At 51.0% G+C, this 25080-nt stretch overlaps 1 pseudogene; it reads left to right on the forward strand.

The window, feature by feature from the left end:
* The first annotated feature begins 3673 nt into the window (after positions 1-3673).
* LOC129510665 (U4 spliceosomal RNA) lies at positions 3674-3798 on the forward strand (annotated as a pseudogene).
* Positions 3799-25080: the final 21282 nt, after the last annotated feature.

The raw sequence follows: 25080 nt of genomic DNA on the forward strand, positions 1-25080 counted from the left end.
TCAAATGGGAAACAAATTCATCTTGGCTCTACATCTGGTGGCAGAAGCAGGAGGACAAACTCTAGCATGGCAAGAAGGCTGGCCACGTGGACTCACAGCATCGAGCACTAGCTAGTCCCCAGGCCTGGGTCCATGGCCTCTGCCCTCAAGGGATTCAGTTAAGATCTAAGAGGAGGCAAGAGTTAAGGTGCTAGAAGATGCTCCACATCCACATGGCCTCTGCTGCTGTGACTTTCCCATGCACCTCAGCACATGAGGCCAAGCACCTTCCTCCTGTGCAACGTGCAACAATGGAAAGGTAGACACAGCCCCACACACTGGGGACCCCCAGACTCACCTGCTGGACTCTGGTCTGTGCCCTCTGCCAGGAGCCTGTGATCCTGAGATCTCATGCTTCCCCCTCCTTCCTGCCTCTCTGGCTGGGACTGGTCTCCATGCCCCTCCTGGAGCACACTCCCCTTGGGCCGCTGTCCGAGCTATCGTTTTTCCATGGCTCACAGGAAAACTTTCTTTCAGCCTCATTTTATTTATTTTTTATTTTTTTCAGCCTCATTTTAAATCAAAGTTGTATGCGCTTGTGATCTAAGGAATTAAATCATTCCCAAGCTTGTTATAAAAACCAGCAGTCCCCTGCCCTCCACCCACCCACTCCATTTGTTCTTCCCCAGAGGCAACTGCTTCCTTTCTTTTTTTAAAAAACTAATTCTTTTGGTATTTATGCTGTATTCCTAAAGAGTCTTCTTGTGTTGCTGATTCTAGCTTTTTCAGCTGAGTTAATACCACTGTCTTCTTTATGGAAGAGGTGCTAGCTTTCTCTCATCCTTGTCCCCACCCCACATGTCTCCTTCCCATCATCCTCCCCACCCCATCACAGAGAATGTAGTTTGAGTTAGAGTCACATGATCATGTAAATATAACTCACAGCAAAGCCAGATCATATACTATGATCAACTTTACCTGCCTTACCTTTTTTCCCCTATAGTTATCATTCGCTATGTTATTTTTTTAAAAATTAATGTGCTTATTTCTTTTTTTTTTAATGTGCTTATTTCTAATTCAACACTAGACTCGGCCTCTTGTCTAAATCTCTAGGCCTTCGAACACACCAGGTTTGCTTATCTTGCTTGGTCTGAATTGACTCCCCTGTTTGGTGGAGCTCACACTCTGTTGGCTTTCTAATAAGGGTGCAGGGGAAGCGAACATATTGTGATCTCAACTGTCTGAAAATGCCCCATCCTATCCTCACACTTGATTAATAGTTTGGCTGACTATCTCATTCCCACAGAATGGGGGGCTTAGAGACAATAGAAAGTGATTTCTCATGGTTCTGAAGGCTGGAAATCTAGATCAAGGTGCTGGCAGATTCGGTGTCTAGTGAGGACCTGATTCCTGGTTCATAGATGGTGTCTTCTCCCTGTTTCTCATAAGGTAGAGGGAGTGAGGGAGCTCTCTGGGGTCTCCTTCATATGGGCACTAATCCCATTCATGGGGCTCCACCCTCATGACCTAAGCACCTCCCAGAGACCCCACCACCTAATGCTGTCACATTGGGGGTTAGGGTTTCAACATGCAACTCTGAGTGTGGAGGCACAAACATGCACTCTAGCAGTGGGTAGATTTCTCATTTGGAAATCGTTTTCCTACAGAAAAAGGTGGGCAGAAGCCACCTGTGCAAGAATTGCTCTATCTTCTTGTTGTCAGTATAACCATTGTCAAGTCCAAAGCTATCCTAATTTCCAATTCTTTATTTTTATTGAAGAATAAAAATAAAGTTAATTGTTGAACAGTTTCATTTGGCCCTCATTCCTGTGTCTTTCAAATTGGAAAAAAAAAAAGCCCATCTTCGTTTTTCTTATGGTCATGGAAGCTGGGCTGCAAATCCCAAAATAATCTAAGGAGTAAATCATGGCTTTGTTTTCTCTTCAAACTCATCAAGTGTGGAGTCATGAGAACATGATGAAAAATACCATCAGCTCGTTGTTGTCACGAATCTTGCCTATTGTGTCTGTGTGCTGTGGGAACTGGCTGTGGAACAGCAGGGAGTGTGTCTGACACCAGTGGGGCCTGGGATGGGGAGCTTCCAGCACCATCATCCCCACACAGGGCACCTGCAGCTTCCCATTGGGGCTGGGGCTCTTCCTAGCACACACCTGCCCTGGCTGCAGGCATCAGCCCCTCCCTGGTCTCCGTGGCCTTCCCTGCTGGTGAGAACTGACTGTACGCTTCTTCCCAAATTGGAGTGGAGTGGGGACACTCAGGCCCCAGAGGCCCCTCGTGCTGTGGGTGATCCTTTGGGGGGAGCAGGCCATCCCATCCTCTCACCTACCTTGGGTTGAAGTGGGATTATCTCGGCTATAAGCACAGGTTAGAAGGATAACATCACAGGGCTGCCTTCACAGTTGGGTAAACCGAGGTTGGGGGCTGGTCCTCTGGGGCTCAGTTTCCTCATCTGTAAAATGGGGAGAAGAGGGCTGCTTTGAAAATTAAAGCAATGACAACATGTGGTTTGACAAAAACTGAGCATGCAGTAGGTGCTCATATTTGCTGTAGAACTGTCTGCCAGGAAGCTGGGGGTCCTTGTTTGGCCCAAATGCTCGTGACAGACAGACCCCCAGAGGCTCTGCCTAGAGAGGCCCCAGGCTTTTCTGATGCAAACTGCAGCCCCCTTGGCCGTGGCCCCGGAACTGCAGCATTCTGGGATTTGAGGGACTCCCGCCAGGAAGGGCTGGGCTGCCAACCCCCTCTGGTTCTTGTTAGGACTTCTCGCTTCCCTCTCCCCTGCTGGGCAGCAACCCTCCTCACAGTCCCCTTGGGACCCTGATGGCCCAAGTCCCATAAGCTTGCCAGGGCCAAGCCCGAAGACGTGAACCTTCCAGAAAGGAGGAAGAACAAAGCCAGACTGCAGACTGCAGGCCCGTGAGCCAGGCCCAGGTGGGCGGTGGATGCTGGACCAGGGGGCTGCGGACCTTTGACCTGAGTGAGGATGGGGTCGGGGTTCTTCCTGGCAGGCAGCTGAGCATGGCTGGGCCAGGTTGACCCCGAGACAGAGGTAGAGACTGGGATGCTAAATCAGGAACCTGTCCTAACCTGAGGCTCTAGGGGACACCAAAGGGTATTGAGGGAGCCTGTGGTACCAGAAGGACTTCTGGGGGAATAGGGTGGGGCAGGTGGGGCTGATGGGTGGGGGTATCTAGGAGGTCACTAGGCACCTGGCCAGGTGGCTCTCTGTGGCCCTAAGCTGAGGTGCTCCAGTCATTCTTTCCTGGGTCACAGGTCTTGGATCATCACCCCTGTGGTCCCTGTCCTGGGCTGTCAACTGGTCCCTGTCCTAGACCAGAGCTTGGTCACACCTTTGTGGGAAATTCGAGTAGGTTTCCAGCAACTTCTGCCCTCTCCCTGAACACAGTTTTCCAAGTGACCGGTTGGCCCGGCATTTGGGGTTCCCTGTAGGCGGGGGCCGTGCCCGGGGCTCTAGCTGGCTGCTCGGGGCTGGCATCTCCAGTAGGCAAGGGCACAAACAGGCCTTGAGGGCCCTACGAATGTTTGGCTTTAAGTTCTTTAAAAACCAGATGGAAAAGGGAAGAGAATAATGAATCTATGATGAGTCCAGCCTGGAGCACGTTCACGTTTGTACCAACACAGCTGTAAAATATAATTTTAAAGTTTTGTTTTAAGCCTTGTACAGTGGCCGTATCGTTGCCAGTGAGGTTTATCCAAGGTGCGATTATTACTAATTGAAAACCTTTCCCCCCAAATCTGTTTTAAACAGAGGAGTGGTCTATGAAACACCACACCGTGAGCCCACGGAAGTCACCTCCGGCCTTGGATCACACAGGCAAAATAGGCATCGGGCCAAGTGGGACTCGGCTATTTTCCTGGTAATGATGCTGTGGCTCTCCGTGTGTCCTCAGGATGCGGGCCTTCAGGTTAGGACTTTCAGATGCCATAGACCCTTACTGGGTTCATTTGGACCCTCTTGTGACAAGATATCAAGACCCGACTCATACCAGCTTCATCCAGACAGCAGGTGACGGACTCAGTGGTTGGTAAGGCTAAGTGTGGTCCTGTATCATTCCAGACGGTGATGTCAGGGCCCAGGACCCCCTGCCCCCCTGGGCTCTGAGACAGGCTCTCTCCTCTCTCTGCAGCCCCCTGGTGCTCGCTCAGCTGCCTCAGTGGTAAAGAACGCCCCTCCATGGCCCCCAGGAGCTCCTGGTGGGTTAGCAGCAAGCCAGAGCCTCTGTCCCCAATGACCTCACGGTGACAGCCCTGCACCTTGTGCATAAGTGGCACTGCAGCAGTGCTCCTGGGGTGCCGCACGTTGGTCTCGCTGAGAGCCAGTCAGCCTGCTTCTCTCCTCTCTGTGTTGTGTCAACCCCAGGGGAGCCTTGGGGGCCTTCCCAGAGCAGCCTCCTGAGCTCTGACAAGTTTCCAGGTGGGAGGTGGCTTTGAATGTCTTAGGCCACCAAGACAGGTTCCGGTGTCCTGGTCAAATGGACATGGTGTTCCTCTGGGTGTCAGAAGCTCAGATGTGCCCGTGTGGGATGTGGTGCAAGGTGGCAGCAGGAGAAGGCTCCTTGCTGAGCCGACAGGGAGCCACTTGTGTTCAGCTGCCCACATCTTTGGGGGCTTGGGCTGGTGAGTGTGCAAGTGTGAGTTTGGTCTGATGTGTGTATGTATGTGGTCACATGCACAGATGAACTCCTGTCTGCCCTTTCCCCCCAACCCTCCTCCTGGGGCTGCAGGTGAGCCCAGGCTGTGGGAATCACATTGCCAGCCACTCCTTTCTCCCTCTGGACATGAGTTAGTGGTACCTTTAAAACAGGAGGGGCTGATGCCTCTGTGACCTGGTCCCCTTGCTCCCCACTGGGAAACTGAGGCCCTGGGCCCACCCTCTTGTCTTCGGGGTCTCCCTGTCTGTGGGTGGAGGCAGCTCTGGCTGGCCTTTGCCTTTGCCCATCCCAATGCAAGTCACCTCCCTCTGCACCCCCCACCCCTGCCTGTGGGCCACAGCCCCAGTGACTCCTGTACCCCCAGCTTGCTTGGGGCCACATGGCTCAAGCCCTCGACAGTGCTCAGCTGCCCACATGTGACAGTGTCACGTCCTTGCTCTCTAGAGCCTTCTGCAGACTTGCCAGCCTGAGGCCGAGGACTCCTTGCCATAGTCTTCTGACCTGCCTGGGCCTTAGGGCCTCCTGGGGCTGCTGGGTGGTCCTCTCTGTCTCCATGGGCTATGTGTCACCCTCCATGTGGTGTCTCTGGCTGTAGGTGTTTGTAAACAAGTGATGCCCTCTGTCCCCATGACCTTGTCTTTCCTTGGCCCCCCCCAAACTGTCCTACAGGCAGGGCCCTGGGAGCACCATCGGGGCCTGAGGACCTTCCACCTGCTTCCTTCAGGCCCGGGTCAGGAGGCTGGCCTGGGGTTCTCTCCCAGTGCACAGGCGGGGGCTGTGGGCCTGGGCGGGGGAATGGGGCTGGGCAGGGCTGCCCGTGCCCTCCACCCTGCTGGCTGTGCAGAGCGTCTCCCCACAGGCCTGAGCTCGGCACCTCCTGGCTCCCCACTCCTGTGCCCTCACTGCCCAGACACCAGACCAGGGCCGGACACAGACACTACCTCACACACCCGGGTCTGCCAGCCATGGGACCATGGCCATGGCCGGCCGGCCGGTCCAGGAGAGGGGACAGGAGATACTAAGTCTGCCTCAAACCAGCCATGGGATGGGTGAGTGCATGCCCTTCCCAGCTCAGACATTCTAGAAGGGCTAGCTGCCTCTGGGCAGAGAGGGGGCGGGGCTCCCGCTGAGAGGTGGGCACTGGGCACAGCACTTGGCCGCTTGACCCAGGCCCCCTCAGAGATCTCCACACCGACTCTGTGATGTGGAGACTCAGGGACCCACTTGGCAGACGAGGCCCCAGAGGTGAGCTGCCTGACTCGGGGTCTCACAGCTCCGGGGGGTCAGGCTGCCAGGCCACGCCCATGGGGCTCCAAAGCAATGTCCCCACATCACATGGACTTTCTAAGGCCTGGGAGACCTGATGGTCTCCTGAAATACCACCCACGAGCCTAGCAGAGCCTTGTGTGGTGAGGAGGTTCAGAGGTGACCCTAGGGCTGGCTGTCTCCTGGGGTCCAGAAGCCCAAGGTGAGGCTTGCGCCCAGTACAGGGCTGGCAGGGAAAGAGGGTACAGAGCACGGCATGGGGTGGCGGGGGGGTGGTGTTCCTTCTCAGCAGTGGCTGCGCTTGCACAACCCTGCAAGCAGGTGCTTCCCTAAATGCTGTGTCCCTGTCCTGGCCCTGATCAGCCCCTATTTTCAGCAGTGGGGGCAGGAGTCAGGGAGCTGGGAGGAGTGGCAGGGGGCAAGATTCGGGAAATAAGGGCCTGCTCAGAGCGCAGGAGCCTGGACCTGTGGTTCTAGGAGTGGTTCTCCCTAGCAGGCCGCACTGTTGACACATTATTATTTGTAGTTAAATACAATTTATTTCTTCCCATTGTAAAAGTAGCATATTCTTCTTCGACACAGTGGATCCCTGGAAGCCTGGGTGCACCAGTAGGTGTACCTCGATGTCCCCAGTGGTGCACAGGTGTGTATGAGGCCGCAGGGCAAGGGGGTGCCCTTCTACTATTCTGTGCTTTGACGTTCCAAGATCCCAAGGTTCAGAGTTGCAGAATCCAATGTAGTCCTTTTGTTTGTTTTGGTGGGAGTGCTACTGACTGAAGGTTTGCATCTCCTAAAATATATATGTCGAAGCCCCATCCCCCCACGTGGGGGGTGTTAGGAGGTGAGGGGTCACCCTCGAGAGGTGATCAGGTCATGAGAGTGGGACTCCGTGACGAGATTAGTGTCTTTACAGGAAGAGACGGAGAGAGGTGATGTCTCTAGGCCACGAGAGGACACAGCAAGCAGGTGGCCGTCTGCACACCAGGAGCAGAGAGGAACCCATCCGCTGGCAGCTCGATCTCGGCCTTCCAGCCTTCGAACCCTGAGGAATGGATGTCCATTGCCCCCAGCCCCTGGTGTTCTGTTCTAAGACCCCTGGTGGATTAGAAACCCACACCCTCTCCCCACCTCCACCCCTGGTTGGCAGGCCACCTGCTCCCTTCTGGTTTCCAAGCAGACACTGACTGGGTGTCACAGGTGTAGTCCGATGCCCATCCGCCAGGGACTGTATCAGCAGCTGCGAGCCCCAGGGGATGCAGGGCCCAGAGAGGGCAGAGCCACCTGGCCTGGGCGGCTGGACGTCCTCGTGGTCTGATTCCTCTGCCTGGCCTCCAGTCTGCCATGAGTGTGCGTGGTGTTCACCGGCCAGTGGGGACACCCAGCCATGGGCACCTGGACTCGGCGCAGCTTCCAGGATTTTTCCCCTCACCCAGACACCATGTGGTTGCTGGGGCCCCTGTTCCATTCACCCACCTGCCAAGGCTTCATGCATCTCCTCCTCCCAAGGCGAGGTTCAACCTCCTGCTTTTCTGAGAAGTCACAACCAGAGTGCTCAGGCATGGGACATGCCCCCTCCCAATTCCTCCTGGCCTCCCCAGTTCTGCTGGCTTCCACCCAGGCTGACCCTCTGCCTGTCTCTCCATCCACCTGCTGCCCCCCAGCCCCTGGCCACACATGTCAGCCCCAACGTCTTATAGCTGTCCTGTTTTCTAGTCAGTCTCAGTGCAGGGGCTCCTGAGAGGGCAGAGGCATCCCAGGTCCATCTGGGGTCCCATAGGCCTAGAGCTACTGCCTGGGATGCACTTCCATGCTCCTCTCTTGGGGTCATCACTATTCTGTCCCAGAAGCCTGGGACACATTGTCTTCCTTCTCCTCTATGACCCCGACTTGGGGGCCAGTATGGCACCACTAGCAGAAAACCTTCCCCTGTTTCCCAAGAGGCCCCAGGCCCCGTACAAACATCAGGCGCTGGTGACCTGCCCCATCAGCCAGGGAGCGTCACCCTGGTGTGACAGGCTTTGAACAGGGGGTGGCATCGCTCATGCATCATGAGTCCAGGCTTGACCCTAAGTCGGGTGGGATGGGATGAGAATCAGGCTCACTGATCGGGGAGGACGAAGAGCGGTTGGGGTGGGGGGTAAAATGAGCCTAGAAAGACCAAGTGCAGCTGGGTTTGGTTGTTGGCCTAAATGACAGGAGGAGCAGTCGATGCCATTAACAAGTCAGCACAGACTAGAGTAGGGACCCCAACTTCTGACATGGACATTCGGGGCGGGAGGATGGGGTAGTGAGGGGCATCCTGTGCATGGGAGGAGGCTCCCACCTGGGGCCAGCAGCACCCTGAGGAGCTGGTATTTTCCACGTGGCATGCTCATGCTGTGGGGGTTCAGCAAGCTGCCCCCTGTCATCGGAGCCCTGTGCTGAGCTACATCACGGGCAGCACAGAGCCCATTGAGAGAAAGGAATCCTGGGCAGCCTGGGTGGCTCAGTGGTTTAGCGCCACCTTCAGCCCAGGGCATGATCCTGGAGACCCGGGATCAAGTCCCACGTTGGGTTCCTTGCACGGAGCCTGCTTATCCTTCTGCCTCTCTCTCTGTCTCTCTGTCTCTCTGTCTCTAATGAGAAAGGAAGCACGACGGAGCTTGTGCCTCAGGACTTCAGGGTCTTGGTCAAGACAGGCTCTGAGGGGTCAGAGTGAGATAGAGCCTCAGGGATCCCCTGAAGGAACCGCCCCGAGGCTGCTTTGACCCGAGGATGTACACCAAGGTCAGCCCCAGGCACTTAGGCTGGCGAGGGCTCCTGTCCCGGCCTCAAACTGGGGGGGATGGGGAGGGCGATCCCTGTGCTCCGAGTCCTCCCACCCCCCTCCGCCCCCTCACACGGTGGGTCTCAGGGACACCCCCGAGTGGCCGCAGCTGGCACAGTGACAAGGGCAGTCAAGGGAATGTGCGCCAGGAGCAGGTATCACTGGTCCTTTGCTGAATGGCTCCTACACTTTCCAGAACAAAAGCTAACTAAGGCTGCTGGAGTGAACAGTGAGCCTGAAGCAGCAGTTGGGGGCAGCCGGAGGGTCTGCAGGCCCAGGGATCGGCGGGACGGCGCCTGCGGGTCTCCGGGGCACAGCCTCAGGGGGTGAGCCTGGCGGAGGGAGGCAGGCAGGCCACCTGAGGAAGAAAGTGGAGCCGGGAGCCTCAGTATTGTCAAGATGCGGGTTCCCCAGCTTGCCCTGCGGGTTCAGGGCAGCCCCGTCCAGGCCAGCGGGGTCCGCGGTGGAAGTGCGTGCACCGTGCCTGCGGGCTGCCGTTAGGAACGTTTCCATCGTGTTTTCCAGATTTTTCTGCTCTGAACCGTGTTCCCTTTACCGTGAGGAAAGGGCAGTCAGCTTATTAATTTTTTTGAAGGAAGAGACGCGGAGAGAAGGAACCAGCAGACAGGGGCCCATGCAGATGAGTTTAGCAGAAGAGCTTTTGGAGCGGGCTGGACGGGGCCCAGCAGTGTCACTGGGGCCAGCTGTCACACGTCTCCGGCCGGCGTCTGGCAGCCCCGGCCCGCAGGCCTGACGGGAGATAGGCCCACAGTGAAATTTGACTCGGCCTGGCCTGGGGTATGGGCCCCTCCGCCGCTGACATGGGCAGCGGGGGACGCCTGGGAAGCAGCCCGTTTTCTACGTCTGGATGGGCCGAGAGCGGATGATTTCCCCAGCTGCAGTCCTTTCTTGGAAAAGGCCTTTAAAAGAGATGATGGGGGCAGCTCTTCACGGTCAAGTCCCATCCTCAGAGCCCGCTGTGGAAAGGGCCCAAGGAGGCCCGAGGGCAGTCACGGGCTTGCCCCTCACGCTCTTGCTAGGCTCCAGGGCCTGGCTCCGGTGCCCCTTCCTCCCGGAAGCCAACTTCCTCTCCCAATTTCCTACAGCGCTCACTCTCTCACCTGCAGTCCTCACACGCTTCACCTACCCTGTCCTGGGTCTCCAAGCTCTTTCACCCTTGTGCGGGAGCCCGGACAACCCTAGCCAGCCCTGGCAGAGAAGCAGGGAAGGGAGGAGGCACATCTGGAGTGGTCCCACTGAGGCACGAGGAAGCTGGTTATCCACACAGCTGTCCGTTTCTGGCTGGGGTTGCTCCTGAGTGTTGCTTCTCTGGCACGTGGCTCGCACACTCCCAGGCTGGTCCTTTGACCTGAGATCACCAGAGGCAGACCTCGACTGGAGAGACGGGATGGTCTATAGGTGAGCTGGCCAACTTGTGGGTATGGTCACCAGGACCTCTGAGGCTGTACCCCAAGTCCTGCCCAGAAGGGTATCTGGTGAGCTGCATGTGCCAGGGACCCCGGGATGCGGCCTGCCTCTTCCCCGAGCCTCTCTTGCCCTGGGCCTAGAGCAAGCACTCGGGGAGGTCTGATGAAGGAAACAGAGCGAGGAGGGTCCGTGCCAGTTCTGACCTGGTCCTGTAAGGCCACAAACCATTCATTCCACAAATATTTGTCAGCCCTATGTCTGCCTGGCCCTGAACTTGAGCCTGTCACAGAAGCTGGCAGTGGCTCAGAGACCCAGACTCCAAAGCAGGACCCTCAGTCCCTATAAACCAGGCGACGGTGGGGTTGGGTGGCAGCTTTGTGAGCAGTGTGCACAGAGCCCATGGCTTGACTTAAGAATCGAATAGATTCCGGTCCACATTCAGCCCTGCCACCTTTGTGCTGTGTGGCCAGGGCACCCCCTTATCTTCTCTGAGCATGTCTCCTTGTCTGTAAAAAGTAGGAAACAACTCGTTTACAATGTCTCGAGATGACATCTTATGCCTCAGGCCCTCAGGTGCCTTCCTCATGGTGAGTGGTCGATACAATGTCACTGTGGGCACCTAGATGGGGCTCTTCCTGCCCAGAACGTGCATCTAAGAGCAAAGGGTGCTACAATCCCACCTCTTCTAAATAAGGAGCCCGACCCTCTCTGAAGGGGTGCTTCGGGGTGCTAGATATACTGACCTTAGCCATCCCCTGCTTCTGGTGAATATGATGGAGAGTGGAGGGTGGTTGCTCAGGAGAGGCTGGCCGGACCTGAAGTCTCTACCCCCAAGGGGAGGGGTGTGTGCAGCCCACAAGCCAGGTAAGAGGCTGGACAGACCCACTTGGCTTGCTTGCAGAGAGGCAGAGCACACAGCTCAGTGCTGGCCCTGGCACAGGGAGCAGGGTTGGGAGCACTGGGCCTTGCAGAGTGTGGTGGGTCAACTGCCCACCTTCCAGAGTGGACCCCACATGGGCCTCTGAGAGTCAGGGACAGATATCTCCATTTTATAGATATTTTGAAACAGGCTCAGAGGATATCCCTCACCCAAGGCCACACAGCCAGTTCCAGGTCCTACGCTGGTGCCACTGAGCTAGCAGCACTGACAACATAATAACTGGCCATCTGTGGTGGGCGCATGCCTGGCATATGCCTCCCTCTGGAAACCACTATACCTCTGGCCTGTGCCACCAAAGTAAGTTCTTAAACATCTCCAAGCTCAGCTTTTTCTGGAAAAATTTGATGAGGTGCTAGCATGGGGTTGGATACATATTCTATGTAACACTGAAGAACAAACATATGGAAGCCATTGACTATTCTGGGATGCTCTATGGGTAAGACACTGCAACATACTTGAGTCAGGAGAGGCCTTCATGGCCAGGGTATCTGCTGGGCCCAGTGCCATGGAAGGAGACTGGAAAACAGGGCAAGGGACTTGATGCTCCTTGGGGACACCTGGGAGGGGAAAGGAGTAGCATGCACAGAGCAGGTGGAGTGGGGTCCGAGGGGAATGTGGGCTCCAGTGAGGCCTGGGGCTCCAGAGGGAACCCACCCCCCGTTTGTGGGGATCTTCAGGTTGTTGCTATAAGGCTGGGATGTACTTTCCCTCCCCTACTCCCAAAAAAATCTTCAGCAATTCAACATTTTTCTCTTATACCATTAGATAAATAGATTCTTCTTGAGAAACACTAATGAAAGTAAAGATGATGATGGTGATGGTGGTAATGGTGGCAACGGTGTTGAAGATGGTGATCATGGTGGTAATGATGGTGATGGTGATGGTGGTGATGGTGTTGATGATGTGACCATGGTGGTGATAATGGTGATGATGGTAATGATGGTAATGGTGATGAAGGTGATAATGATGGTAATGATGATCGTTAAGGGTAGTGATGATGGTAGTGATGATGGTGATGGCTGCCGATATTCTGGGGACACTTGCTAAATGCCAGGCAGAGATTTAATTTTATTTGACCTGAATTATCCCATTTAATCCTAATGAATCTTCTCAGAAGTATACACCTTTCTTGTTCCCAGTGTGAGTCCCATGCCCAGGTAGCTCCAGGTGAAAGATCTGCTTTTGTACGTACAGGAGTCTAACGGCAGCAAGAGAGGGGGCACCTGGTTATTTTGAGCCTCATAATCACCCCTGTGAGGAGGGATTGCTGTTCTGCTTTTCAGGTGCAAAAACTGCATCACAGAGAGGGAGAGTGACTTGCTTGAGGTCACAGAGCTGGGATGGCAGAGACAAGGTGAGGACTTAGGTCATTTCAAACTCAGAGTTTTATGCATCTTGGTCAGTGCTGGGAAGGTATAGAGGAATCATATGGGCCCTGTCCCCAAGGAGCTCAGTCTCTTGGAAGAGACAGGCAGGTAGAGTGACAGTAGGGAAGGAGCAAGGAGGCTCCCCCCAACCAGGTCTGGATGGCTTCCCAGAAGAGGCAACATTTGGAGACAGGGAAGCATGCTCAGACAGCAGGCCCATGGAGGCCAGAAGGCAGGGTAGTATATGCTCTCCCCACACTCTCAGCCAAGGCTCCATCCTGAGCCCCAAACCTGCTGCTGGCCGTGCAGAGTATTGGCCTCAGCAGCCACCTTTCCAAAACCTATTTTTAGATCCAATTCTGCTCTAAATGCAAACACATTGTCAAGATAGTGGCCAACTTGGGTCCCATCCATGAACAGGCCCTCTCCGAGACACCAAAATAGAAAAAGGCTCTATTTGTGGATGACATGGACTGTTGGCAGAGGTGTTGACTCCCAGCGGATGGAGGCCAGATTATGGCCCAGCCCTTGGATGACCCGACACGTCAATGCTTCCTACCCAAATACAGTATAAAAATGCATGCAGAAGCACGTTAATCTTGTAAGAAGGCAACTTTATACTGGGGCAGACGAGGGTGCCAGCAGACCTCAGGGAGAGAGAGTACAAATCCTACTTGCTCGAAGTGAGTGTGCTTGAGAGAGTCTTTTGTTGTTATCATTACTTCTCTAAGTTAGCCATTGGGTGGGAGCTGGGAGGACCTCTTGGACCACCTTAGTGATACAGAGACTGTATCAGCCCCAGCTTGCTTACTGCAGGCTCACCGTGGACAGGGGCTAGGCTAGATACGTCCCTGTGTCTCATCTTAATCTATATAACCAACCCATGATGCATGCACAGTTATCCCATTCCATAGATGAGAAAATTGAGGCTTGGAGAGGATAAGTTATTCGCTTTACCAGCTAGTAGGTAGGACTTTGGATTTGATTTTAGGTCTGTTGAACCACAAAGATCTTGGATTTAATTTCTCCAAGACATTGTTTCTCTGTCTTGCAGAACTTCTTCCTCCTGTTCATCTCTAAAGCCTAGCTCAAATGTCACCTCCTTGGAAGCATGCCTTGCCCGCCAGGCCAGGTTGGGTGCTTTCTCAGCAGGAATCCTACTGAGTCAACATTCCTGTTGGACTGGGAGTCCCTGGGGACAAGGACTCTGTGATCCTCCCTGCTATCTCTTGAACTCAGCCCCGACAGCTCTCACTCATGGGAGGTCTGAGAATGCAACGAATGAAGCTTTTCTTTTCCAAGCTTTTCTTGGCTGAGAAACTGAGGCCCAGTGAGCAGGATGGTGTTGGTCAGAGGGACCTGGATTTAATTTATATGCTACCACTTTTTAGACATTTGATGTGAAGCCTTGGTCTCTTGCGTGTGTTTGGGGCTGATGGCGATGCTCTCATCAGGGGCTGGTGTGTGCATCAAACTAAGGGGAGGAATCTCACGCCTGGCGTACAGCTGGTGCATGGTCAGCCTCCATGGATGATTGTGTTCATTGATGTGAAAAACCAGGCTCCAATTCCACACGCGCCAGGGGAATTCGGACTGTCTTATTTTATCTACATAAAATACCAATGTGCCAGGGTGAAGAGGAGATTCTTTTTTCATTTTTAAAAATTGGGATAAAATATATACATAAAGTTTAACATTCTAACCATTAAAATATCTTATTGTGGTAAAATACACATAACATAAAATTGCCCATCTAAACTATATTTTTAAGTGTCTGGGTCATTCACAGTGTTGTGCAGCCACCCCATCCTCCATTCCCAGAGCCCTTTCCATCTTCCCCAGCTGGAACTCTGTCCCCATGAAGCTCTAACTCCCCATTCCTCCCCCTGCCACTCCCTGGTGCCCCCATCTACTTTCTACCTCTGTGGACTTGACTCTTTTTTTTTAATAAATTAATTTTTTATTGGTGTTCAATTTACCAACATACAGAATAACACCCAATGCTCATCCCGTCAAGTGCCCCCCTCAGTGCCCGTCACCCATTCACCCCCACCCCCCGCCCTCCTCCCCTTCCACCACCCCTAGTTCATTTCCCAGAGTTAGGAGTCTTTATGTTCTGTCTCCCTTTCTGATATTTCCCACACATTTCTTCTCCCTTCCCTTCTATTCCCTTTCACTATTATTCATATTCCCCAAATGAATGAGAACATACACTGTTTGTCCTTCTCCGATTGACTTACTTCACTCAGCATAATACCCTCTAGTTCCATCCACGTTGAAGCAAATAGTGGGTATTTGTCGTTTCTAATGGCTGAGTAATATTCCATTGTATACATAGACCACATCTTCTTTATCCATTCATCTTTCGATGGACACCGAGGCTCCTTCCACAGTTTGGCTATTGTGGACATTGCTGCTAGAAACCTCGGGATGCAGGTGTCCTGGCGTTTCATTGCATCTGTATCTTTGGGGTAAATGCCCAGCAGTGCAATTGCTGGGTCTTAGGGCAGTTCTATTTTTAACTCTTTGAGGAACCTCCACACAGTTTTCCAGAGTGGCTGCACCAGTTCACATTCCCACCAATAGTGTAAGAGGGTTCCCTTTTCTCCGCATCCTCTCCAACATTTGTGGTTTCCTGCCTTGTTAATTTTCCCCATTCTCACTGGTGTGAGGTGGTATCTCATTGTGGTTTTGATTTGTATTTCCCTGATGGCAAGTGATGCAGAGCATTTTCTCATGTGCACGTTGGCCATGTCTATGTCTTCCTCTGTGAGATTTCTGGTCATGTCTTTTGCCCATTTCATGATTGGATTGTTTGTTTCTTTGGTGTTGAGTTTAAGAAGTTCTTTATAGATCTTGGAAACTAGCCCTTTATCTGATATGTCATTTGCAAACATCTTCTCCCATTCTGTAGGTTGTCTTTGAGTTTTGTTGACTGTATCTTTGCTGTGCAAAAGCTTCTTATCTTGATGAAGTCCCAATAGTTCATTTTTGCTTTTGTCTCTTTTGCCTTCGTGGATGTATCTTGCAAGAAGTTACTGTGGCTGAGTTCAGAAAGGGTGTTGCCTGTGTTCTCCTCTAGGATTTTGATGGAATCTTGTCTCACATTTAGATCTTTCATCATTTGATTCTGCTGGGGCCCTCCTATAAGTAGAATGACACAACATTTGTCCTTCTGTGACTGAGTCATTTCCCTTAGCATAATGTCCTCCAGGTTCATCTATGTGGTAGCAGGTGTCAGAATGTCACAGAGGTCCTGCCCTGTGAGCTCCTGCCCCGTGAGCACCTGCCCTGTGAGCATGTGCACTCTTGAGTTGCATGCCCTGAGCATGTGGAGACCCATTGCAGGCAATTCTGTGCACACAGATTCACACACATGCACACCCATATCTATGCAGTAGGTATGGGTGTCTATGTGAAGGGATGCACAGACCTGGACAGAGGGTGGATGAGCCAAAAGCTGCTGGGGGCACCAGACACAAGAGATGTTCAAGCACCAGTGGATATGAAGCAACAGCAAGATAATTGCATTTGCTAGAGTTTTTCTTCCAACTGTGTGTGGAAGCAGCGTGCTGTCGTGGTGTCTGCAGAGCCTGGAGGTGAGGTTCTACATACCCTCCACAGAGGGCCAGCCAGCAAGCGTTCCACACTCTGCCCACCATTTATAGCTTCCACCAGTGCTTCCTCCTCCCAATACCAAAGACAAAGAGAGGATCATAAAGCCTCTAGAGAGAAAAGACCACTTACCACGGAGGAGTGGCACCAATACTGAGCCCACACATCTGTCACAGCAGCAAAGTGATGACCAGTGTGCTGCTAGAAATCAAGACAGTGGCTGCCTGTGGTGCATGGGGAGAGTTTCATGTATTCAAAGGAGAATGATGCTACAGTGTATCAGGGCTGGGAGAAACGTTCACAGTTTAGTTATATTTTCTATTCTGTACTGTGCACTTGAATTAATTTCATTATTAATTTTTTTCGTATTCAAAATATCAACAAAGCAAAAAGATTTTATGGGATACCCGGGTTGCTCAGTGGTTGAGCTTCTGCCTTCAGCTAAGGGTGTGATCTCGGGGTCCTGGGATTGAGTCTCACATCAGGCTCCCTGCATGGAGCCTGCTTCCCCCTCTGCCTGTGTCTCTGCCTCTCTCTCTCTGTGTCTTTCATGAATAAATAAATAAAATCTTTTTAAAAAAAGCAAAAAGATTTTAAAACATGTTTTAAGGGGTGCCAAATTCTAACCTCCTACAGCATCTCATGCATCTGCCTGTCCTGGGGATGTGTCCCTATGCCGCCAGTTCTCTGGGTACCCATTCGCATGGCCTCCTCATGATCATCCCGGAGTGCGTGGATAGTGTCTCACTGCAGGTGCTGCCTGCTGTTCTGCTCAAGCGCTGCCCTCTGTGCTCACCCAGCACATGCCGCCAGAGCCACCCTTAGCCAGTAACAGTGGGGGCTGGATGATAGTCACCCAGCTCCCAGTCCCCTCAGGTGGACAGTGCTGCATGGCTCACACTGTCTCCCAAAGGTGTCATGTCAGTGACAGGCTCACCATCCTTTGGCTTCCTCTCTTTCCCTATCTGAACTCTCCACTAAGTACAGGGCTTCTAGGGTCACCTCTCAAATAGAGCACTCACCCCTATGTCCTTACCTCTGGGGACCCAGCCTCAGCCCTGCATGTGTAAATGCTTGCATTTGGGTGTCCCCTCAACCCTCACCTCCTGCCAGCTCTTCTTGTCACCATTCCACCATATGTATTATTTCTTTTTTTTAAAAAAAGATTTTATTTATTTATTCATAGACAGAGAGAGAGAGAGAGAGAGAGAGAGAGACAGGCAGAGGGAGAAGCAGACTCCATGCAGGGAGCCCGATGTGGGACTCGATCCCAGGTCTCCAGGATCAGACCCTGGGCTGAAGGTGGCGCTAAACCGCCGAGCCACCTGGGCTGCCCCATATGTATTATTTCTGCACACCTATTCCTCAAGGACAATAATTTCAATTCTGTTATCTGACAAGTTTGTCATTGCTATTAAGAACAAGCAGAAAAAGGAGACAGAACTCAGAGGTACAGCCGATGGCAGGGTGGAGGTAGAGAGGGCTTGCAGGGAAGCTGTGGGAGAGCTTGAGGAGGCTGAGAAGCTGCAGGTGATCTGGGTTCTGGGGCTGCAGGGTCTTCCAGGTAAGCTGAGAGAACCTGACAGTTACCGCGGTGCCCTCGGTGGGCACAGGCCCAGGGAGGGATGCCCCACTGTGGGATGAATTTGCCCACAGAGCCCCAAGCACTGGAGTTGTGCATTGCCTCAGGGACCCAGGTGGGCCTGAAGCAGGGCTGAGGAGGGCTGTATCAGAGGGTCACAGAGGAGCAAGCGCAGAGGAAGCCCTGGTCTCTGTGTTACCAGCCGCAGAGCAGGTGAGCTGGGAGTAAGGCAGACATAAAGGACTGGGTTTGTAAAGACTCTGTTTCTCAGTGACACTGTGATTTAGGTCACGGACATTCTATTTATCTAGAAGGTGGTCTTTACTGTTTCATTTCAGTGAATGCAAAATACACAAAGGGCCTGTGTGTCCCCCTTGACTGGAAAGGCCTCTAGTTTGCTAAGCTCCTATTTTGTCAGGAGGTTTTCATGGAGCTCAGCCCTTGCAGGTGGGGAGGAAGCTGTGTGTGGGCCATTCTCCAAATGTGCAAGTATGCTGGTCAGTGGTGGGGAAGCTGCCATGCTTAAGCTCTACCACCGAGATTCAGGCATCCCTTTGCTGCCTGAAGGAATGCTGTCCCCATGGCTACATGAAGGCCAAGAGGTCAGCTGAAGGAGGAGAGGGGGGAAGAGCTTAGTCCATTTGGAAAGTTTTGTTTCAGAGCCAGAAGTGGGACTGGTGGTCTACAGTGTGCTCTGTGAGCTGGACCCTGGGACCTCTCAATGTGTTTCATCACCCTCTGGTTAACCCACCTCTAGATAGTGCCCCTCAAATACAAGGTCAGAGTAGACTTGTCTACCTATGGCTGTATTTGCTGGGAAGCAGTGGTAAAACTTCTAGAGGATCAGAAGGCTTTTCCTAATTCCACCAGGACACACTCAGGCTGGAGGGAACGGTCAAGTGGATGTTGTGACAACTCTGGGACACGCATTACAGCCTCCATCTGCTGAGGCTCAGAGAGTTTACCACACTTGACAGAACCAAGATTTGCAACCATAGGTGAGCTTCCCTCAGTAAAGGAGGGGGGGAACCTCAGTAAAGAAATCTAGAAATTGGGATCCCTGGGTGGTGCAGCGGTCTGGCGCCTGCCTTTGTCCCAGGGCGCGATCCTGGAGACCCGGGATCGAATCCCATGTCGGGCTCCCGGTGCATGGAGCCTGCTCCTCCCTCTGCCTGTGTCTCTGCCTCTCTCTCTCTCTCTCTCTGTGTGACTATCATAAATAAATAAAAATTTATAAAAAAAATAAATCTAGAAATACAACTAAAGACATTTTTATCCAAGGTATTGGACCCAGGTGTGCCTCTGCTCCCCTCCTGTCTCTTAGTCCCAGTGAAATGACAGTAGGGAGGTACAGAGTGAAGCAGTTTAAAAAGCTGTTTGGGCCTGAGCAGTGACCACAAACAGGTGGAAGATTCTAACAAGTTTCTGGGAGACAAATCTCTCCTGGGAGCAGAGGGGTCACAGCTGAGAGAACTGGCCAAAGGAGACCCAGGGTGCCAGGAGAGCCACCTGGGTTTGCAGAGAAGAGGGAAAGGAAGTGAAGGGATGGAGGCTTGCTTGCTGGTGAGCTGACCTGGTGGCAGAGGAAACTGCCCATCTCTGCAAATGCAAGATCGGGTCTCCAAGGGCAGGGTGGCATTCCAGAGGAAGGCCTCTTTACTTTGTCAGTGAAATGAGGATCCCAGATGCCCCATCCTGCATACCCTCAGTGATGCCTGCCAGGAGATACAGCATCTAGGACCCACAGATCATGGCCCACTTCTCTCTCAGCAGAGAAACCTGCACAGCTACCATGCACTTCCACTAATTAACCAAGTCCCTAAGTCACTTGTTCTGGCAGACAAACAAGGAGCAGCTGATATTAGAGGAGAAGCAGCAGCAGCCAGAGGACGGAATGAGGTGGAGAAGCAGAGCTGACTTCAAAGAAAATGGAGCTCATTCTGTTTTCAGACAGATTGACTTAAAAATATAGGAATTACTATCCTGGAGAGATTTGGCATCCATAGAACAAGAATTGGTTACTAAAAAATAAAAGAAAAATAAAAGAGGCAATCTGAGAACAAGAAAGAATTTATGGAAAAGTTACAGAGAATAAATTGAAGGGAAAAGTCAAGGAAATCTTCCTGAGTTTAGAAATGGAGAACAGGGGTAATAAGAGAGGTAACAACTAATAATTTATTTTGAGTGCCAGGCACTGTGTAAAGTGTTTTAATTATTTAATCCCCAGGTGGGAATTATGATTATCTCCCTTTTACAATGAGAAAACTGAGGAATGAGAAGTCACCTGGCCATGGCAGCCCAGCTAGAAAGTTGTAAAGTGAAAATTCAGATGCAGGTTGTCTGGTTCCAGGGTCTGCACTCCACAGTGTGCAGTATCACTTAAAAGGAGTTCCAGGAAAAACAACTTGGGTGATCCCGCGAAAGCTGTGTCGCAAGGAAGTTATACCTTCCAGTGTGTATATTGAAAAAAGGAGGAAGGTCGATTAAACCCAACAAGGAAAGTGGAAGAAATAATAAGGGTAAGAGCAGAAATGAATGAAATAGGAAACAAAACAAGTACACAACGGAAAGGATCAACAAAACCAAATGGTGTTTTTTTTTTTTTTTTGAGTAATAAAATTTACAACCTCCTGGCAAGACTAAGTAAGAAAGAAAGAAAGAAGACACAACCAGTGATGTCAAGAGTAAAAATGGAGTGGGGCACCTGGGTGGCACAGTGGGTTAAGCATCTGTCTTTGGCTCAGGTCATGATCTCATCATGGCCCTGGGATCAAGTCCTGCATTAGGCTTCCTGCTCAGCAGGGAGTCTGGTTCTCTCTCTCTCTCTCTCTCTCTCTCTCTCTCTCTCTCCCTCTGCCCTCTCCATTGCTCCTTCTCTCTCTCTCTCTCTCAAATAAATAAATAAAATCTTTTTAAAAGTGGGGACATAAGTGTAGAAACTGAAGACATTCAAGAAATAAAAAGAGGAAGGGCGCCTGGCTGGATCAGTTGGTGAAGTGTGCAACTCTTGATCTCAGGGTTGTGAGTTTGAGCCCCATGTTTGGGAGATTACTAAAATAAATAAATAAATAAATAAATAAATAAATAAATAAATAAATAAATAAATAAAACTTAAAAAATAAATAAAAAGAGGTAATTATGAATACTTTTAGGCTAATATTCTGAAAATTTGGATGAAATGAAAACATTCCCAGGGAAATACAACTCATCTAAGCTGATGCATGAAGAAATAGAAAATCAAACTAGTCTTGTAGCTATTAAAGAAATTGAACCCATTTTTTAAGCCTTCCCACAAACAAAACTCCAAGAATAGATGCCTATTCTTAAATTCTATCACCATTTAGGAGAGAAATGCCAATCTTACACCAGTTTTCCCAGAGAGGAGAAAAGGAGTAGAAATTGCCCAAGTCATATTATTATGAGGCTGTTTTAGGAGCAAAATCCTATGTGAACCCTTGGAAAAAGGGAGATTGCAAACCTGGTGCACTTATGAACACAAAAGTCTCAAGCAAAATATTAGCAAGAATATAAAAAAGGATAAGACATCATAATAAAATTAGATTTTGTCCGGTAATTCAAAATTGGTAAAATATTTAAAAATCAATGCATTTCCCTATATTAACAGAATAGGGGAGGAATAATTTAATCATGTTAGTAGAAGCAGAAAAGACTTTGTTAACATCAGTATTCATGCATAATAAAAGCCCTTAGCAAACTAGGAATAAAAGGGAACTTTCTTAAGCTGACAAAGGGCAACTACAACAAAACTACAGCAAACATTATCCTGAGGGTGAAATGTTGAAAGATTTCCCTTTGAGATCAGGAACAAGATTAAGATGCCCATTCTCATTATTTCTGCATGACATTGAATAAGAGGTTTAGCCAGTGCAGTAGAGCAAGAAGAAGTAAAAGGTATTAGGATTGAAAGGAAAGAAATAAAATTCATTATTTATATGTGATGTGATTGAATATACAGGAAATCCAAAGTAATCAATTGTGAGAATTAACAAGTGATTTTTGCAAGATTGTTGTCTACAGGCCAGTATAAAACATGATGAAAAATAAGAAAAAATCTTAAAAACCGGTTGATATATCAGCAAAGGTTCAGAAATTAAAACAAAAATCAAAGGATACCATTTAAAATATCAAATGTAAACTATTTACACAGAACAGAAAACTATACATCATTTGGAGAAATTAATGAAAATGCAAATAAGTGGGCGAACACCCAAGTTCATGTATTCAAAGCCTGAATATCATAAATGTCACTTCTCTCAGAGCTGACCTATAGATTCATCACCTTTCTAACCAAATTCACAAGGGGTGGAACTTGGTAAATTTATTCTAAAACATATGCAGAAAAACAAAGAATCAAGGATACTTAAGCACTTTTGGGACAAGTATAGGAGGGTGGCTTTACTGCACTGGATAACAAACTATGTCATAAAGCTGAAATAACTAGGATAGGCTGGTGTTGGGGCAAGGGCACAGAAAGAGCAATAGGGCAAAAGGGGTCCAGAGACAGACCTACATGCATATGGGAGCTTGGTTTATGGCAAAGGAGGAAAAGGATGTATCTTTCCAATAAATGGCTTACGGGACAATTAGCTATCCATCTATCCACATGCAGCAAATGAAACGTGACCTCTCCGGTGCTCCACATACAGAAGTCATCTGGTGTAAAACGTAAGATAATCAAGTGTCGGGAACCTAACAGGAAGATAGGGACCTACGGGGCGGCAAGACACTTTCTAGGTCAGACATGAAGACACGAGCTATAAAGGAGAAGATTGGTAAATTGGGCTATTAAAACCAACCTTTCTGTTCATCAAGGGACACCATTTGGAGAGTGAAATGTAAGCCACAGAGAGGAAGAAGGTATTTCCAGCGCATATAAAACAGAAGAGAGCTCATGTCTGTGGTATGCAAGAGAACTACCCAGCGACGAGGAGAAGGCGGATCAGGAGATTAACTGGCCAGACTTGAAAGCTACACACAAGGAAGGATGCCCAGACAGCCGATGAGCGTTTGAAAAGTCGCCCGACCTCCGAGGGGTCATGGATTTGCAAACTGAAATCAAGAGCCACTGCTCTGGGCCCACAGAACGCCTCCAATTCAAGGCTGGCCACACACCTTGCGACAAATTAGTAAAACCACTTTGGAAAGCTTGTGTTTCTACCAAAACGGAATATGCAGACACCCAGTGACCTGGGAGCTTCCCTCGCAGGAACACACCCAACGGAGACGCTCACACAAGTCACTGGAGATGCGCTCAGAGATGTGCACGCCCGCACGGCGGCCACAGCCCCACACCAGAGCCCCTCGAGTGTCTGTAACGGGAGACGGGATGGACACGGGCGGGAGGCTACACGGGGTGAAGATCAACTCACCACCGCTGCGCGCAGCAGCATGGGTGACTCTCACAAGCATACTGTCAGCCCAGAAGCCGGACCCAAGTGAGCGCGGCTATGAGAGTCCATTTACAGCAGTTAGAGAGGCAGGCAAAGCCCAGCTTGTGCGGAGCGATGCACGCCCAGGTGGTAGAGCCACGGAGGAGCGGGAGGGGTGCTTACCACCAGGGGGTTCTCGGGAGCCTCTGGGGGGGCGAGGCAGCGCGGGGGTCGTCAGCGCTCTGGCTCTCGACTTGGCAGGTGGTGATGTGTTCGCTTTCTGAGAGTACAGATGACCCTTGAACGACATGGATTTGAACTACGAGGGTCCGCTTAGACGCGGATTTTCTTCCATAGATACTGTAAACGTGCTTTCTCTTCCTTTTGATTTTCTCAGTAACATTTTTTTCTCTAGCTTATTTTATTATCCAGTACATGATACATGCAATATACAAAATACATGATAATCAGTATTTTTTGTTATTGGTAAGGCTTCTGGTCAACAGTGGACTATTAGTAGTTATGTTTCAGGGAGTCAAAAGTTAAATGTGGATTTTGGCTGTGTGGGGGGTCAGTGCCTCTAATGCCTGTGATGTCCAAGGGCCAACTGTACATTCAAGTGTTAGGTCTGGGCACTTTTCTGTATGTGTGTCACACTTCATGATAAAAATGATTTAGGAAAAATGAAAACGTTTCAAGCATGTCAGCTCTTCACTCACCACCCACCCCTGTACTTCTTTGTGAAAACATTTACTGGAGAAAACATTTTAACCAAAAGGAAAAACAAATTTATAAAAGAGGAAGAAATTGAATCCAGGAAAAGTAGGTGTAACCCTAATGTGCTGAGTGAAATGTCCACAAGGGTGCATCACGCCAAAAATTGGTGCAATCGAGAGCGGAACAGTTTCACGGATGTGTTTGTGTACACACTCACATTTGTGCAGTGCACATTCATGTGTACCATGTGTACATGTATGCCTGTTCCATGTACACACTTGTGTATGACATGAGTGCACACATATCCATGCCATGTGCATGCTCACCTGTGCCGTGTGTACATGCGTGCCCATCACGTCCTTATTACATTGACCTGGCCAGGGTTGGGAGGGGCTGGGATGTGGGTCTGGGAGGATTGATGGAGGTGGGCTGGGGCACCCTACAGCTAGCTGGCCACCCCTGACCTAGTCTCCTCTGGAGCTGAGAAGCTAGAGGGCAGCCATCTGGGGCAGGGAGGTGCCTGAGGTGTGTGACCACTGTGTGAGGACACCAGAGCCAGTGTCAATGCACTAACGTCAAAGTGTGGGCAGGTCTGGTTTCTCCTGGAGGCTCCAGGGGACAGCTGTTCCTTCCAGCTTCTAGAACCTTCCTGTGGCACAGCCCCTTCCTCACATCCCCGCAGCCTCTGCTTCTGTCCCTACATCTTCCACTCTGACCCTCCTGCCTCCTTCTGGTCAGGACCTTGTGACCCCAGGGGCTGCCCAGATCATCCAGGATAACCTTCTGTGTCAGGAGCCTTCACTTGACCATGGCCATGAGGTCTCTTTGGCCATGTGTGTGATGTCCTGATTCCGGGGTTGTGATGCAGATGATTGGAGGGAGCAAGGCAGGCACAAGGGAGCCTGGGCAGCGTTCAGGTGGATGGAGCAGCTTGCACAAGGCAAAGGCTGGAAGAAGCAAGTGGAGCAGAGGGAGAGAGTACAGAGATGGACCAAAAAACCTGAAGAATGTGGACCAAGAGCAGGGCAGCGGGGATCAGGTGTGTCCACATCGACCCAGGGCTGGGGCAGGTGTCGGCAGGAAGGCCCCCAGCCCTGGTGTCCCCAGGCACCACTCAAGCCTCAACAGGTGCCCCGCTGTTTTTCCTGGCAGCTGACCCTTTCCAGAGCTTACATCTTTGGTGATCTGTATTCTGGATCCGCTAATCCTCTTGGGTGTGGGGAGGGGCCCTGGAAGGAGGAAGACGCTGTGCCCCCCGGGATCTGCCCCTCCTGGAGAACCTGGCCCAGCCCCACG

This window comes from Nyctereutes procyonoides, unplaced genomic scaffold (genome assembly GCF_905146905.1).
Source record: "Nyctereutes procyonoides isolate TBG_1078 unplaced genomic scaffold, NYPRO_anot_genome, whole genome shotgun sequence".
In the NCBI taxonomy this organism is placed as follows: domain Eukaryota; kingdom Metazoa; phylum Chordata; class Mammalia; order Carnivora; family Canidae; genus Nyctereutes; species Nyctereutes procyonoides.